The 15,993-nt window shown below is 41.3% G+C and overlaps 1 protein-coding gene and 1 long non-coding RNA gene across 6 annotated transcripts in view; one reads left to right on the plus strand and one right to left on the minus strand.

Moving 5' to 3' along the window:
• Fam71d (family with sequence similarity 71 member D) overlaps window positions 1-8,991 on the minus strand; it is a 29,590-nt gene extending 20,599 nt beyond the window's left edge. For 2 of the 5 annotated variants that reach the window (XR_005876250.1, XR_005876251.1), the window contains exons 1-2: window positions 8,836-8,988; window positions 1,336-1,417 (exon numbers count right to left, since the gene is read on the minus strand). The gene's annotated coding sequence lies outside the window, so the exon portion shown is untranslated. Of the gene's footprint in view, window positions 1-1,335; window positions 1,418-8,835 lie in introns of all 5 variants that reach the window. The other 3 variants (XM_040742873.1, XM_040742874.1, XM_040742872.1) reach the window with 3 other exon arrangements.
• Window positions 1-15,993, plus strand: part of LOC121139320 — a 28,041-nt gene that overhangs the window by 5,628 nt on the left and 6,420 nt on the right. The window lies entirely within an intron of this gene.

Here is a 15,993-nt window from a genome sequence, read left to right on the forward strand (position 1 = left end):
GCCCCAAATTTGTGTACATACATTCAAGAGATTATTCTTTCTACCTAAATATGTTTTCTGTAAAGAATAAACGCAGAAGGTTAAAAGCTAAAAGATACTAACCGTCGCTGGTCATAAAGCAAATGTTAGTCACAAGTACAGTCATTCCTCAGAGACCCCTTTCTTCAGAGTCTAAGAAGAATGGTAAATCCTAAGCCTGTCTCTGCACTTCCTGTCAGGGCTGTGCTTCTCCATTTTTAGCACAGTCTTCCCTGTCAGGCTTCTTATGGTTAACTTAGTGGCTCCCTTTGTAGTTTCTTAAAATATGTTTACAGAGAGGATAAAATCAGTCAAGGTGAGCAGGAGAGTGAAGATACTGAAAGATTGAAACAGCCCAGCAGCATTAACTTCTGGTATGTGGCCCCAGCACATCAGTCCCCAGAAGCTAAACTGTAAAAAACAATGAGACTCTCAAAAAAGTATATTCACAAAAGCAGACAGCCACCATCATCACTCAAAATAGAGATGATGAGAAATAATCATTTAAAAATTAGAGCTTCTGTGGCTAAGCAATAAAGATTTTGCATGCCCTATATCACTTTATCATTTAATTTAGATTATAATCATAGACCACACAGCTAAGGCTTAGAAAGGGAAAGTTAGTTTGCCATCATCACACAGTTTGTACCTAATAAACTAGAATTCAAACCCTCACATCCTGACTAGAGGTGCTCATGGCTGTTAGCCAGAGTCAGTCCTGTCCTTATGCACTTAGGAAGTTAGGTGCAGGAGCTGGAAAGAGTGAGGGACCTTTGAATAATGGGAAGAAAGGAGAACAGGAACAAAAGACATAGAAAACATCTCTTTTCCTTCCTGCTTCCTTCTCTTCCTAAACAGCTTGGTCTGGATGCATTGGTGGGATGGAGAGAGGTTGAAGAAGAGGTGGGGATGCACCCCAAATAAAGCCCACGGAAGGCAGCACAGTTGCCTGTGCTCACTGTCCCCACCTGTCAGCTCAGGCTGTGAGATCACTTCACATGCCTCCCCCATCTAGAAAAGTCGGTCAAGGTTCTGGTGAGACAGCTCAGTGGGTAAAGACATGGCAACCTGAGTTTCATGCCCAGAACCCACACAGTTCATAGAAGGAGAGAACCAACTCCTACTGGTTGTCCTCTGTCTTCCATCACATAAGTAAATAGTAAAAATGTAAAGCTTTGTCATTGCAGACATACCTTGACATGGAACCTCAGGAGAAAGGGAGAAGAGAGCTTGTAGAGAGTAGTGGGTGTAGAAGAAGGGGAGGGAACAGGAGGAAGAAAGGTCAAGAGCAACCGTCCATGATCTCATCTATCTTACCTCAAGGCCAAGCCACAATCCACTGTTGGAAATGAAGTTTGTAACTCACTTCAGTTTGAACTTCCTCCTTTTCATGATGAAGCTTTTGCCAGAGAAACAAATATAGAAAATAAGATATACAGAGGAAGCTAATTTCATTTCTTATATTTTTGATTGTGAGCCTTGCCTTTGATGGCTGAGCCATCTCTCCAGCCCACTAATTTCATTTCTATACCTTCTATTTCATATGTTGAAGTGCAAGCTTTAGAGTCTCATAACTATGCCAGATGGGTTTTTGTGGTTTGGATGCTAAGTGCCCTCAATGGGATCATGTGATATAAACTTAATGATTGGACCACGAAAGAGCTTCAATATAATCAGTGTGTTAATCTGCCAGTGGATTTATAATTTGATGGCATCACTTGTGAAGTTGTGGCAATTTTCAGAAGTTGGGTCAACTAGATAGAGTTTCACAGGGGATATGTTAGGGAGCTATAGCTTGTCTTGAGGGGGTCATTCCTCTTTTTCTTTCTCTTTCTTGTTCTTTTTTCTTCTCCAACCACCATGAAAGTATCTTCACTCCGTCCGTTACTACTACCCTGTCTAGGTGTCATCAGAATGTTCTGTTTGAATCCAGCAGCTGCTGCTGTTCCTAATTCATTGTGATCTTCTTTGCATGTGTGTGTATATGTTATATGTTTGTGTATGTGTTCATGTATGCATGAGAAGATGTGAACATATAACAGGGTTTCTCACTGAAGGTGGAACTCATTGACTCAGCTACACCATCTGGCCAACAAGCATTAGGATCTTCCTGTCTGGCTCCTGGGATTACAGGTACTTGCGACTCACTGCACCTGGCTTTTTACATGTGTTCTGGGGATCTGAACTCAGGTCTTCACGCTTGTGTGACAAGTACTTTACTGACTAATCCATCTTCCTGGCCACCTCATCATTGTCTTATGTAATTGGAGCCCAAACTAATTGAAACTGCTTCTATGGCCAAAGAAGCTATAAAGCAACAAGACAAAGAAAGTAATACAGACTGTGCTATTGAAATTGTATTCCTATGCTTACTTGAAGTTTTTTTTTTATTGACAACTTCTATTAAGAAAGATTAAGAAAGCCCAGTACAAAAGTAGAAAAACTTATGTCAGACTTGGAAAGTCTCGGAGTGAGGTGGCTCAGCTGTCATAGATGCTAATGACCTGAGTTGATTCCTTTGATCCTTCCACATGGTGGAAGGACAGAATAGACACCGGCAAGTTATCTTCCGACTCTTACATGCACACCATGGCAGATGTGTGCACCCACATACACACACGCAATACACATTAAATAAATAAAACATTTTAAATGTATAGATAGCACAGAAGAGCAACAAATATATATGGGGTAGGAAAATTCAAAGTAAGCATTGGATTGTGTAAGTATATTTTTCTTTTAGTGGCTCATAGTATTTTATAGTATCATATATAAGATAATATATAGTAAAGCTCTCAATTCTTGCTCATTCAGAGCTGGATGACAAAATCATTTCAAGAAAGTAAAAACATCACTTGTTAGAGGTATGTCTTATGTTTGTAGATACTTAATCAGTGGATGCCACATTGCCACTAGGACTAGTAATGTCTCTGCCCAGTGCAGTTACTGATACCCTCTATGATACCCTTAATTTAAGAACAGAGTCTGTATAGATGGTTTGGTGGGTCAGTGTCCTTGCTATACAATCCCTGTGTATAAAGCTGCCATTGTCATATACTTATAATTTCAGAGACAGAGGATTCCCAGAGCTTGCTGGCTAACCAGCCTAGACATAACGGCAAGCTTCTGATTCAGTGACAAGCCCTGTCATGCAGGACAAGGCAGAAAGAACTAGAGGAAGACACCTGACCTCCCATCTAACCTCTGCATGCACATACATAGGCATAGGCATTCCTATACCCACATGCGTCTAACACACACACACACACACACACACACACACACACACACACACGCACACATACACACCTAAAGCAAAAGTGTAGAATAATTTAAGAACAATCCCACTTGAGGGATGGGTATATTTAGGAATTGAGGCCATAGAGAAAGAAGAGAGGAAAGAAGGATGGGTGGGGAGGCAGCCATGAGTGAATCTTGCTCTCCTTCATCTTTCTTGAATCTTCAAACAAAAGGGAGGTTAGCTACAGAGCAGAAAATATGTCAGCCTCTTTTATCATCTTTGATGTGAAGTGTTTTGTTTTGTTTTTGGTGAAAGTTTGTGATGAAATTACTTTGACACTTTTGGGTTAGTTATGGAATTTTGAGTAGATTTACATTTTTATTTTATTCTTATTTGTTTGTTTTAGTTTTGATTTTTGAGACAGGGTTTCTCTGTGTAACAGCACTGGCTGTCCTGGAACTCCCTCTGTAGATCAGGCTGGCCTTGAATTTACAGAGATCTACCTACCTCTGTCTTCCAAGTTCTGGGATCAAAGGTGTACACCACCACCACCTGGCTTATTCTTAATTAAAATGTAATTATATGATTTCCTCATTCTCCCTCCAATCCTCACATCTGTCCTCACTCTCAAATTAGTATCCTTTTTAAAAATCTTTTTTATCTTTTTTTTTTCAAGACAGGGTTTCTTCGTGTAGCTTTGTAGACCAGACTGGCCTTGAACTCACAGAGATCTCTGCCTCCAGAGTGCTGGGACTAAGGGTGTGTGCCACCACCATCCAGTCTAGTATCCTTTCTTTAATTATTGTTACACAAATATGAACTACAAATATATGTATAAATACATAAATGCAAAAGTTGAGTCCATTTAAGTGTTGCTTGTATGTATATGTTAAGGGCTGACCACATGGTATTGGATAACCAGTTGGGTTGTTCAATAGTCTGGGGAAGACTGTCTCTGTCTCTCTCAGCCATCATTAATTGCCTGTAGCTCTTTGTGTAGGAGTGGGGCTCCATGATATTTCCTACAACTAGAGGTATGTCCACTAACATTGTCATTTTTCGGTTGTTTAGAAAAAAGGTATGTTGTTGAGATTTCATGGGTGTAACTTCCCTGTCATATCCAGAAGATACAATCTCATAGCTGCTATGACATAGCAGATTTCCTGGTCTTCTGGTTCTCATAGTCTTTTTACTCCTCTCCCATGATGTTCCTGGACATTAGGTGTAAGGGTTGTGCTGTAGGTGTATCAACTGAGGTGGGAATGGGCACCCCATGGTCAGTTGTATTGTCCATTTTGACCAGTTGTGGTTTCCTGTAATGGTCTCCATCTGCTGAAACATAGCGACTTCTTGGATGAGGTGTGAGAGATATACTGATCTGAGGATAGAAGGATTAGCATTTACAATGCAGTTAAGAATTATGCTCATTTAGGAAAGTGGCAGTAGCAGGTTCTCCTGGGAGATCCACCACTTCACTAGCCCCTGGTAATTTGCTATGTTTCCAATACCAGCCATGATTTCCTTCCTGTTGATTATGCCTTAAAGTCTAATTAGACAGCTAACTGTTAGTTTCCACATAGATATTAGTGCCACTATCGTACCTTTAGGGATATCTTTCCATGTTGTCCATTGTTGTGGCTCATAGAAACCATAGCTGTGTAATACTATTGTTTTCCTCCCTTGGAAGCTTGCCAACTGGCCCTATGGAAGCTAGTCCTGGGGCAGGGTGGGGGCTGGATCAGGTCCAGTTTGAATCCTCTGAGTTCTGTATCTAAAGTGTTTGGTGTCTTCAGCAAAAGGGACTTACCTTTAACTTTTGGGAGGTAACCATGGACAACAGCAATAGTCTACATTATTTTAGGAGTATCTTGGACTCCCCAGATCAACAACTGTTAAGGAGGTTATCATACACAGTACTGGAGGTTTTGTTAGTTCATAGTGCATTATTATCCTGCAAGATATGACTTCATTAAATACATGCACACACACACACACACACACACACACACGCACGCACGCACACATGCACGCATGCACACAGGCACATTGTGTGTATTTTTAAAAGTAAATATGATTCCCCTATGCATTTTTCAAACATACCTGGTATTTCTAATACAATTAAAAATTTAGATTTTATGTATATATGAGTGTTTTGCCTATATGCACCAAGTGCATGTCTGATGCCTGTAAGAGTCAGAAGAGGGTATTGGATTCCCTGGACCTGGGATTCTGAGGCACAGTGTGAATCTTGTCAAATGGAGTCAGGTTTTCTGCAAGAGCAATAAGAGCTCTTAACTGCCAAGTCCTTTCTCCAGCTAATATTTTAAGTAGTGCTAACCGTGATTTGATATTGTCTGGAATCTGTATTCTCCAACTTCTTCAGTGTATCTAATAAGACAGATGATGGTCTGTGAAGGCAATTTTGGCCCTCTCCTCAATACTAGTGAACACTATCAATAGTTCATTAAACCGTTAAATTGATTATTTAATAGCTTTACTCTCAATACCAGAAGATGTAGTGAGATTTTGGCCTCCAGTTTTACATATAGGTCTTTGCTTAATTACATATATATTTTAAAATTTCCCTGTAACATTAAGCATTAAAAAGTAGCAGTTACCAATCACAGTGTGCAACTGTTTGGGGCATCATAATCTCTTTTAAGGTGTTCCCAACATAATGGTACTGATTGATTAAATTGAAGACTAAGAAGTAATTTTTCTCTTATAAAGAAGCAAATGGGTTCAGGGTACCAGTCCCATAAGTTCCCTGTACTCTGTTCTGCTTCCTTGAAAAAGAAGCCTGACAGCTTAGCTATAGCCCTTTTCAAGTGTTAATTGATTTTGGTGGTTCAAAATAGTTTTGTTTTGTAGTTGGATATGGTGGTGTGACCCTAGTACTACTGAGATGGGTGCAGAGCAAACATGAGTACCTGGTCAGCCTGGACTTCAGTGAGACTTTGTTAAAAGAACTAAAAGGCCCTTCAGAACAGTTCTGATTTGTGTGGGATTAAACGTTAATGATGGTTTTGTTTTCATAATAATTTTCTTTATTTTGTTGTTTTTGAGATACAGTCTCACTACTTTGCTAATCTCCTGAACTGATTAATGTATATGTAATGTAACTCTAATATATTTGTATTAAGTAATGTGTAACTAAAACAGAAACAGCAGGTAACTGGAGGTCATTGCTGGTGCTTCATGGATGTGCAGACACATTTGTTGTTCTAGAGTTGTGTCTACTGTGTGTGATGGTGCATGCCTGTAACCCTAGCACTTGGAAGGTGGAGGCAGGAGAATCAGGAATGGAATGTCACCCTTAACCATATAACAAGTTTGAGGCCAGCCTGGGCTACACAAAACTGTCTAAAAAAACCCTAACTCCACTTGTAACAAAAACACAACAGAATTGTGTATTTTTCTCAATTATAGTTTATATTTTTCCAACAATTTATGGCTTTTTCGAAGCCTATTTAATGTCCTGCTCATTGCCTTAATCAGCAAGAGGCAGAGAAGTATTGCAGATCAGGGCTTCTGCAGCATGAAGGACTCCAGTCCCTAACTCTTGTGTCACTAGTATGTCCTCTATATGAGTGGTTCTCAACCTTCCTAGTGCTGCCACCTTTTAATACAGTTCTTCATGCTGTGGTGAGCCCAATCATAAAATTATTTTTGTTTCTACTTCATAACTCTAATTTTGCTACTGTTATGAATTGTAATGTGAATATCTTTGCAGACAGAGAGCTGAAGGGAGGTTGCAAACCACAGGTTGAGAACCAGTACACTACAGTCTTTGTTCTCTCTCTCTCTCTCTCTCTCTCTCTCTCTCTCTCTCTCTCTCTCTCTCTCTCTCTCTCTCTCTCTCTCTCTCTCTCTCTCTCTCTCTCTCTCTCTCTCTCTCTCTCTCTCTCTCTCTCTCTCTCTCTCTCTCTCTCCTCCCCCCCAGTGCTTTCATGTTTCTGTTTTCCAGTTCTGGTTGAATGGAGATTCCTTCAGCAGCTCTTTTCATCAGGCTGTACTTTTCTACAGAACTGCAGTATCATTTTCATCTGAAAAGCATTGCTGGATATGTTTAGTAAAAGAGGTTCCATGTTGAATCCAACCACAGGCCATTGTAAGTGGAAGGGCAGTATATCTCTTGGCATCAGCCAGAGTGGATCTGCTTCAGCTTTATATTATTGCTGTCAAGGATGACCAAACCCAGAAGGGCTAAGGACAGTATGAACAGGGGTATGTTCATGCTGTGTTGATGCTGTTTTCCTAGGAGTGAATGCAATCAGCTAGAACATTTGGAAATGTGGCAGCGTGGGTGTTAATGGAATAATGCAGAGGGAGTGTGAGAGGATTAGGGACAAGTGTGTAAGTATGTTTTGGTTGGGTTTTCTGACTGCCTAATACAGAAAGATGCCCACACATATTTAATATTGTCTGTAAATATTCTCTGCTCACCATTCCCAATACGATCTTTCCCCTCCAATATTTAAAAATAATCATCAAACATAGCAACATTTAAAGAGTTCTATAGACTTGGCCTTTTTCTTTTATTGTGCTATTTCTTATATTTGACTATACAACAGTTCTTAAATGGTAGCCTTTGCCTATCACTCATTAAAACTGCTCTTGGTAATACCTGATGGCTTTGGACTTTTGACTGTCCCACTCCGGTTCCGTGAGTAGCTGGGACTATATGTGTGCATCACCAAATTCAGCCCCTGTCATTTTTAATTCACTACTATGCATATTTTTAGGCCAGGCCCATCACAGTTCTAGTTTGTACTTTGAGTTGCAGCTCCGAGAAATTCTGACTGCGGTAGCCTCTTCTCCTTTTCTCTGTGGTGCTGCCCTCTCAGCTTTTCAGTTTCAAACATCAGACCCTGTATTCTGGATCTCCTCTTCCACTCCAGTAATTACAAGTGAGTCTTCTAATGAACTTACTTTATTCTAGTCTCAGTCACCAATGGAAGGAAATTGGAATGGTGTTTGAAAAACTCAATTTTGAAGCAACCCAGAAAGCATGCTTTCATTTTCATTTCAAATGTAAGCTGTCAGTGAGGGTTGTGTGCATTTATGTGTATGCAAGTACATGTTGCAAGTATGCATGAAAGTGTGTGTGTGTGTGTGTGTGTGTGTGTGTGGACAATTTTGGGTTTTCTTCAGATGCCATCCACTTTTTTGTGGGGACGAAGCCTCTCATTGGCTCAGAACTTGTCAAGCAGGTAAGGCTGCTGGCCAGTGAACCCCAGGGTGCCACTTCCCAGTGCCAGGGTTACAAACAGGAACAGCTGCATCCACCTGATTAAGATGTGAGCTCTAGGGATTGGACTCAGCTCCTGTTGTATCAAGTGAGCTATCTCCACAGGCCCAGTGAGATTCATTTTAAGTCCAAGAGTTCAGTCACCAGCTATTAGGTCTCTAATGTTTTTTGTTTGTTCTAGTTAGGGTACAAAAAAATGAAACCAGGGAAAAGAGGAAGATGGAAAGAAAGTTCCTCCAGCCTCAGATAGCCAGTATTAATCAAACTACACATTCCCCTCTTCTCCAGGCTCACATCGAGGTTGCTGTAATCAACACAAACTTACGTAGAAGCAAGGCTGAAATAGGTCTCCGGAAACCTCCTGGCTGTGGAACAGGAGAATTGTTTCCAAACAGCACGTTTCTGCTTCTCTTCTCACATTTCTTTAGCAGAAGGTGTTTCTGTGTGCTGGACAGGTAACTAATCACTTGGCGAAAGGCTGCCTGGCTTTGTTCTAGTGCTCCTGCATCACAATGTGCTGACATAGCTCTGAAGTAAGAGAGGCACTGGGAAGGAGCGGCCAAAAGACCAACCATCTCTGAGATGATGACCAAGCAGCCCAGACTGGACGGTGAAAAGTCATCCTGATGTTAGTGTGATTGGAAAAGATATAATAAAAATTGAAAAGACATCATTTATCATTCACTTGATAATGTATCACTCAGTTGACCTATATTTTGGTTTTCAGAAACCTCAAAGGCATTTTGAGTCTCAGTGAAGAAAAAGTTTCAAGTTGTACATGGTGGCTCATACCTGTAATTCCAATGCTCATGAGGCAGAGGCAGGGGGATTGCTAGGAGTTTGAAGCAAGCCTAGGCTACACAGTAAGTTTGAAGCCAACCTGTACTATAGTGAGATCCCATCAAAAACAAAACAAAACAAGAAAAACTCCAAAATAAAAACAAACAAACAAAAAACCCTGACAACAACAAAAAACAAAAGCAATATAAAACAAACCAAACCAAAAACATGAAACAAACAAACAAAAACAAGCAACTCCTATCCCCACCAAAGCAAAACCAAGAAACAAAACTCCACAAAAGTGAAGTGTTTGATTGATGCTAAGATGAGCCAGTAACTGGCTCTGGAGACCAGATGTGGATGTGCTGGCAACAGGAAGCCTCTCCAGAAGCAGAGGTGAGGGCCATCCTTTGTTAGGCTGTGTAAGGGCACAGGCTCTGGGAGCAGGGGATCATCTAACTAGTAGTTTTCAGAGAAAAGCAGCCACTATGGAGTCCCAAGCAGGTACCGTGTTATTTTTGCCTTGGATGTTCTGTTGCATTTTGTTTTTAAATGCTGAGTGTCATTTTCAGATGGGTAATTGTCTTTTCAATAGGATTTTGCTATGGAGTCCAGGTGGGCCTCATACTTGAGTAATTTGTTGCCTCAGCCTCCAGAATGCTGTGATTTCTGGGACTTGCTGCCATGACTGGCTCCAATGCATATACTTTCCTTCCATTCATAGCTCTAGTATGCCGTCCATTCCTTACACAGTCTACTTATTTCATGATCACAACTTACCAATGATCCTGCTCTGGAACATTTTTGCATATATCTGATTTCCTAGTTGTTGGTGACATTAATTTTGAAGCAACTAGATGAAATCCTTTGTTATAACTTTCATATTTTTTGAGGTTAAAGTATATCAAGAGAAGAATATAAATTAATGGTATGATTTGAATATTTGCCTATAGCTATGAATGTTCTAACATGCACAAAATGTATTTATGACTTCATGTAAGTCTGGATTTGAAGCACTTGGCCAAAGAAAGATGTTATGACCTTCTAGTGCTCTGCCTTTGCCCTTCCTAAGATGGGTTCCTGCCTGGAGTCCTCTCAACTGTGTTCTCAGCTTGGCATAGGAAAATCTCTTCCTATGTTCTGACCCTGGCTCCTGGAGAAGCTGTATATCCTAGTTCTGTTGGTCAGTTTAGGGTTGAGCACCTGCTCCTGACGAGGCCAACTCATGCTGGGCTACAAGATGAACAGACAGACTCAATGTGACGAAGTCATAGAACGGTGCCTGGAGGACTCTGGGAACATGGGTGAGAGGCACTTTGTTCAATGTGATGCTTTAGGGAAAAGGCAATGCCTAAGCTAAAGCTTGCTTATTTCCTTTTGCTTTTCCCATTTTCTCTTTTTGTGGTGCAGGAGGGCAAACCCAGGGCCGTGTGCATGGTAGACAAGTGTTCTGCACTGAGCCACACCTCTAATCCCCAGGAGAAATATTGAAAGAGTAATCAGTCTGGACAAAGGCAGGAGGTATCAAATGACGTGGATCTGAGGGAGCAACTGCTTGCAGAACAGCCTGGTGTGTCAGAGAAAAACACTGAAGATGGGGAAGTGTTGAGGAGAGCTGTGAGCTCTAACAGGGCCCTGGCGCCATCAGTTATACCTGGGGCCATCAGTTATAGAGGTCTTCCTGTAAGGAAGTTTATATAGGGAGATGTACAGTCAGGTTTTGGTCACTCCAATAGCAATGTAAAAGGAAGATCTGAGGAGAGCAATTCTGCAAGCTGAGACCAAGGTACTGGCGGAGGGAAAGAAAAGGAGGGGGTTAATTTGGATCTGTGAGGAGCTTCAGAATTTGGTGACTCACTGAATGTGTGGGGGCTGAGAAAGAAGCAAGATGACTCAAGTTTCAGCTCTGCAACTAGGGAACAAAGTTTGAGTAGAGGAACAGAATGCACGGTTTGTTTGCCATAACCTTTGTTTAGTTTGAGGCCTTGCATTCAGTTGGTGTTTCCCTTTAACTGGCAGGGTTTTCAAGTGCCACAGGCAGGAGATGGATTGAGTACTAGCCCCAAATCCTCACACTGTGGTGGCAGTCAGTGCCATGTGGTGCTGGTCTGTATTTCAGAATACTCCCCCATCCCTCTTGCATTGAGGGCTTCCTTCCTGAAGTTGCATTCCTTTTGTCCTTTCCTGTCAGAGATGCTCCTCCCACACCTTCTCCCGTGGGGCTTATTGTCACTTTTCAGAAATCTCAAATGTCACCTGTTTGGAGAATTCTTTGTCACTATAGGTGAACAAGGCCCTCTCAGCTCCAAATCTGTTTTGGCTACTGCCCTGTGGTGTGCTGGAGCTCTCTGAAAACGCCACTCCAACTGGCTTTGTTAGGCTCCACAATAGGTGGCATTAGACTAGAGGGAGCTTGGGAATCAGTAGGAGGGAGAAGGGGCTTGTGTTCCTTCCTGTTGCCTTGTTTCTGTCAGTGTCACCATGACAACGGCAATTGCCTGTACTATTTGATATCCTATTTTATTCTAACTTCTTGCACTCTCCAAACCTGCAGCTATGATGGATTCTTTCCCTGGAGTACTGAGCCCTGTAAAGAGTCTAAGGTCTGAGTTTCTAGATCTAATCAGCTTAAGCTCTCAGAAGCTACCCCAGCTCTAGTTTTTGTAGTTTTTTTCCTCTTGCCAGTTGCTCTGATATCTGTTTCTTTTGTGCTTTCCCAGGTAACCAACTTACAGTTCTTTCCTCTCCTACTGTCTCCCTGTGGGATCACCAGCTGTGGTTTCTGCCTTTCATGAAATGTCTGCATCTTGACTGTCCTACAGAACCTGATTTAGGACCACACTCACTCTTCTAACCAACCACTGCATTGCCTGTACGTCTGTCTGTCTCACACTTTGCCTTTGTTACTGGTTATCAGGAAGGTCTCATTAATTCTCATATCCTTGGTGCTACCATGAACTTGATATCTTATATGAATTTAGCTGATGTTTCTTAAATGAACTGAATTATTAGAAAAGATTACATACATGGGCCAAGTATGGTGGCACACATTTGCAATCCTAGTGCTCAGAGTCAGCAAGAAGCAGGAGGAAAACTGCAAGCCTGAGACTAGCCTGGCCTAATCCTAAATTCCCAGCCAGGCAGGGCTACACAGGAAGACTGTGTTCTAAAAACAAATGGATAAAACAAAGACAAAGGAAAACACAGAAAAAGGCCAGATTTGAGCAATTTTTTAAATCTTTCAGCTTTAGGCTAATTTATCAGTGGACTCTGTAGCAATGTAATTCTCTCAAGAGAAAAAGAGGAATAAAAGGCCAGCAAAGGACATGACTGCTCCTAGGTATGGAAGAGAGAAAGATATGAGGGACAGCACAGCCAGAGGCAGGAACATCTGGGAGATCCAGAGTGGATATGACCAGGCTTGGTTGTGCCCTGTGGGAGAAATGGGAGATTCTGGGAGAGGGAACCAGGTGCTGTAACCAGCAGGCCCCATGGTACAAAGAGGTACAAAATGTCTGGATTATATAGGGAAAAGTAGGCCAGTCCTCTAGACTGGACAGTTTAGTATAAGGGGCAGGGTATGCCAGCCAAGAGGGCCCTGTAACAGGCAGGGTCTGAGGGATTGCCTGCAGAACCTGATGGCCAGGTCTGCTTTGATATGTTAAATAGGCACCTCAGTCATTTGTCCCAGGTTTGAAACCTAACACTTCTTTTTTTTTTCCTTCTTGCTATTTTTGTATTTATTTAAATTAGAAACAAGCTTGTTTCACATGTCAATCCCAGCTCCTTCTCCCTCCTCTCCCCTCAACCTCCAGCCCCTCCACCCCCAAATCTCACTCCGCTCCCCAGGGAGGGGGAGGCCCTCCATGGGGAATCTCCAGAGTCTGTCATTTCATCTAGGACAGGGCCTAGGCCCTCCCTCCCACATGTGTCCAGGCTGAGAGAGCATCCCTCAATGTGGAATGGGTACCCAAAGTCCCTTTGTTTGCCTAGGCCTCCTCACTGACACCCACATTCAAGGGGTCTGGATCAGTCCCATGCTGGCCTCTCAGCCATCACTAATACTTACTTATAAGCATGTTTGAATACAATATTTTGTTTAGTTCTAGAACGATCATAAGTGGAATAGCAGGGAAGTCTGCTTTGACTCTATATGAACATGGACCTCTACATTCTATAACTGAGGGCGAGAATGCTTACCTTGGTAATGTTTCTTGAAGATTACCCGCTGCAAAGTTTGTTAGCCAAGAATTTAAAAAGTGGAAGTCATCCAAAGAATCCACTTGCAACATCACTTAACAACAGTTACTTGGAAAATAATCTGTGTTCTATTTTTCATTGTGTGGCATGGTTTACAAAACCAAAGCATAGAGCCCTCAAGTCTGGCTATAAGAATCTGAAAGTATTATCCAGGCTTTTATTTTAGATAACTAAGACAAAGGAAACTTGACTATGGTGTATATGCTTAATTCTTAGATAGTTTTGGTAAAATAAATGTGAATAAATTAAATGACAGCGACCAATAGATTAAACAGATTAAAGCAGAATTATTTTATTGTTCCATAACTTTCAAATGTCATATCTTCCCCATTTTTTATTCTCGGGGAAAAAAAACTTTTCTTTTGCAATTTGTTTTTGCTATTAGGGTCTCTCAGCTCCAGCCCTTCTTTCATTTTCTTCCTCCAGTTTGAACTCTGTTGGGTTTGTACATGTTCACAGCTGTTGCTTTTATTTACTCAAAACCTGCTTTCAGTGTCATCAATTTGAAGTCACAGGTCTCCTCACACATAGGTTCCAAAGCATTTATATTCAATTTGTTTTTTAATGACTATTGTTTTCCATGTCACTTTTGAAGTTCTGTTTTTATAGCTCTAATTAATAAGTATTCTTTTTTTTTTCAGTTTTGTTCATACTCTTAGGACTTCATTTTTGTTATTTCTTTTGCATCTGGCAGTCAGTTCTCTTCCCTTGAGATTCTGTCTTGGTTCAAGAGACACTGCGCTCCTGATGTCTTCTACAAATATTTTCCACTCCAGTCTTCCTCCAATTCCCTGTGGCCCTGTCTGCTTGACTTATTCTTAATTCACCGTCATGGGTGGTTTATGTGAATGAGCTCCTGAGTTGTATACAGCCTGTATGTTCTTGAATTCCTAAGCAGAACTTCTAAATGCTCATCCACAAAATGTACTTTTCTGATTTTCTCATTAGTTGTCTAACATTTTCTAACTGAAGACTTGGGCTCATTTCTTCTTTCTCTGGCTTCCTCTCCAGAACTTGTATCAGTTATAAATGCTTCCCACTGTTCTCTCCAGCCGTGAGTTCACCTGTGTCTTTTCCTTATCAGCTCCTCTGGCTCATCTTATCCAAAGTGGGCTCTTCCACTTCCCTCTAGTTGAACCAGATCTTCTTGCAGCTTCCAGGATATTCCACCTAAAAGTTCAGTTCTGATTATATGTCCTTGATCAAGATTCTCCAACAGCTTTGACCCTAGAATAAATCCAGATGCCTTCACTTGGTATTCAAGAACTTTAGTCTGAGTCTTACAGATGTTACTCCCCCATTTGTCCCTATCTCCTACCAACCTGTTTCCATAGTTCAGTGGACTCAAGCCATGGTTGCAGCTTTGAATCTTGTTTTTTTATGTGCTAGCTGTGACTATGGATACATATCTGCCCTGGTCTCTCTATCTGTAATAGGAATCACAAGGGTGTCATGAAAGACAACAGGAAGGACTTTGAACAATGCCTGGCATACAGCAGGTGCTACTTGATGTTTCACTGCACATATTTACATGTGAGCCTCCATATGCCATAAATTCTAAGGACTGGGGACTCTGAATGAACTCTGGAGCTCTCTAACTAAGACTGCAGTATGGTTTTTGTTACAGTTTGCACACTCTGTCATGCATTATGAAACATACAATACACTTCCTTGCATAGGTTTTGTTTTCTCCCTGATGGGAGTACAGGTGCTGTTAGGTCATTCCATTCGTTTCTGTGAGTAGTAGTATGGTCTATTTTGTAGCTACACACATAGTAGTGCTTATTTCTGAGATGAACTAACTATGTGTCTTCCTTGGACCTCTATTGACTCTTTTTTTCAGCTGTATATATAGAAGAAAATCAATAGAACATATTATTATTTTAACCCCCAATATCAAATGTCATTAAAAGTACATGCTGAAAAGTTTTTGCAACCTGATAAGTTTCTCTGCCGACACAGCAATCCAAATCAGACAAAATCAAAACTAATTAGAAAAAGCTCCCAATGGTCTTCCGGCTCCCCCAGAGAGGAAACGGGAAAGAGACTGGAAAACTACCTGTCTATTTTCTGTGGTTTTCTGAGATGCAGCAGGGTTTTGAAGAAAATAGTGGAGGGGGGGCTTGGGTGAAGTTTCCACCATAACATCCTAGATTCTTTGGGTATATGGATGCCAGGGGCTGGGATGAAGTTTCCACCATAACACAGGTTTTGCCATTGTGCTGTGTTACTTTGTTTCTTAGTCTGTTTTACTAAGCATACTCTACAGAACATAGAGTCTTCCTGTTAATATCAATTGAAAAATATCTTGAAGATTTTGTTAAAAGAAACATCCTAGCCAGGTGGTGGTGGTACACACCTTTAATTCTAGCACTAAGGAGGCAGAGGCAGGCAGATCTCTTGAGTTTGAGACCAGCCTGATTTACAGAGCAATTTTTAGGCC

Source organism: Mesocricetus auratus, unplaced genomic scaffold (genome assembly GCF_017639785.1).
Source record: "Mesocricetus auratus isolate SY011 unplaced genomic scaffold, BCM_Maur_2.0 Super-Scaffold_15014, whole genome shotgun sequence".
In the NCBI taxonomy this organism is placed as follows: domain Eukaryota; kingdom Metazoa; phylum Chordata; class Mammalia; order Rodentia; family Cricetidae; genus Mesocricetus; species Mesocricetus auratus.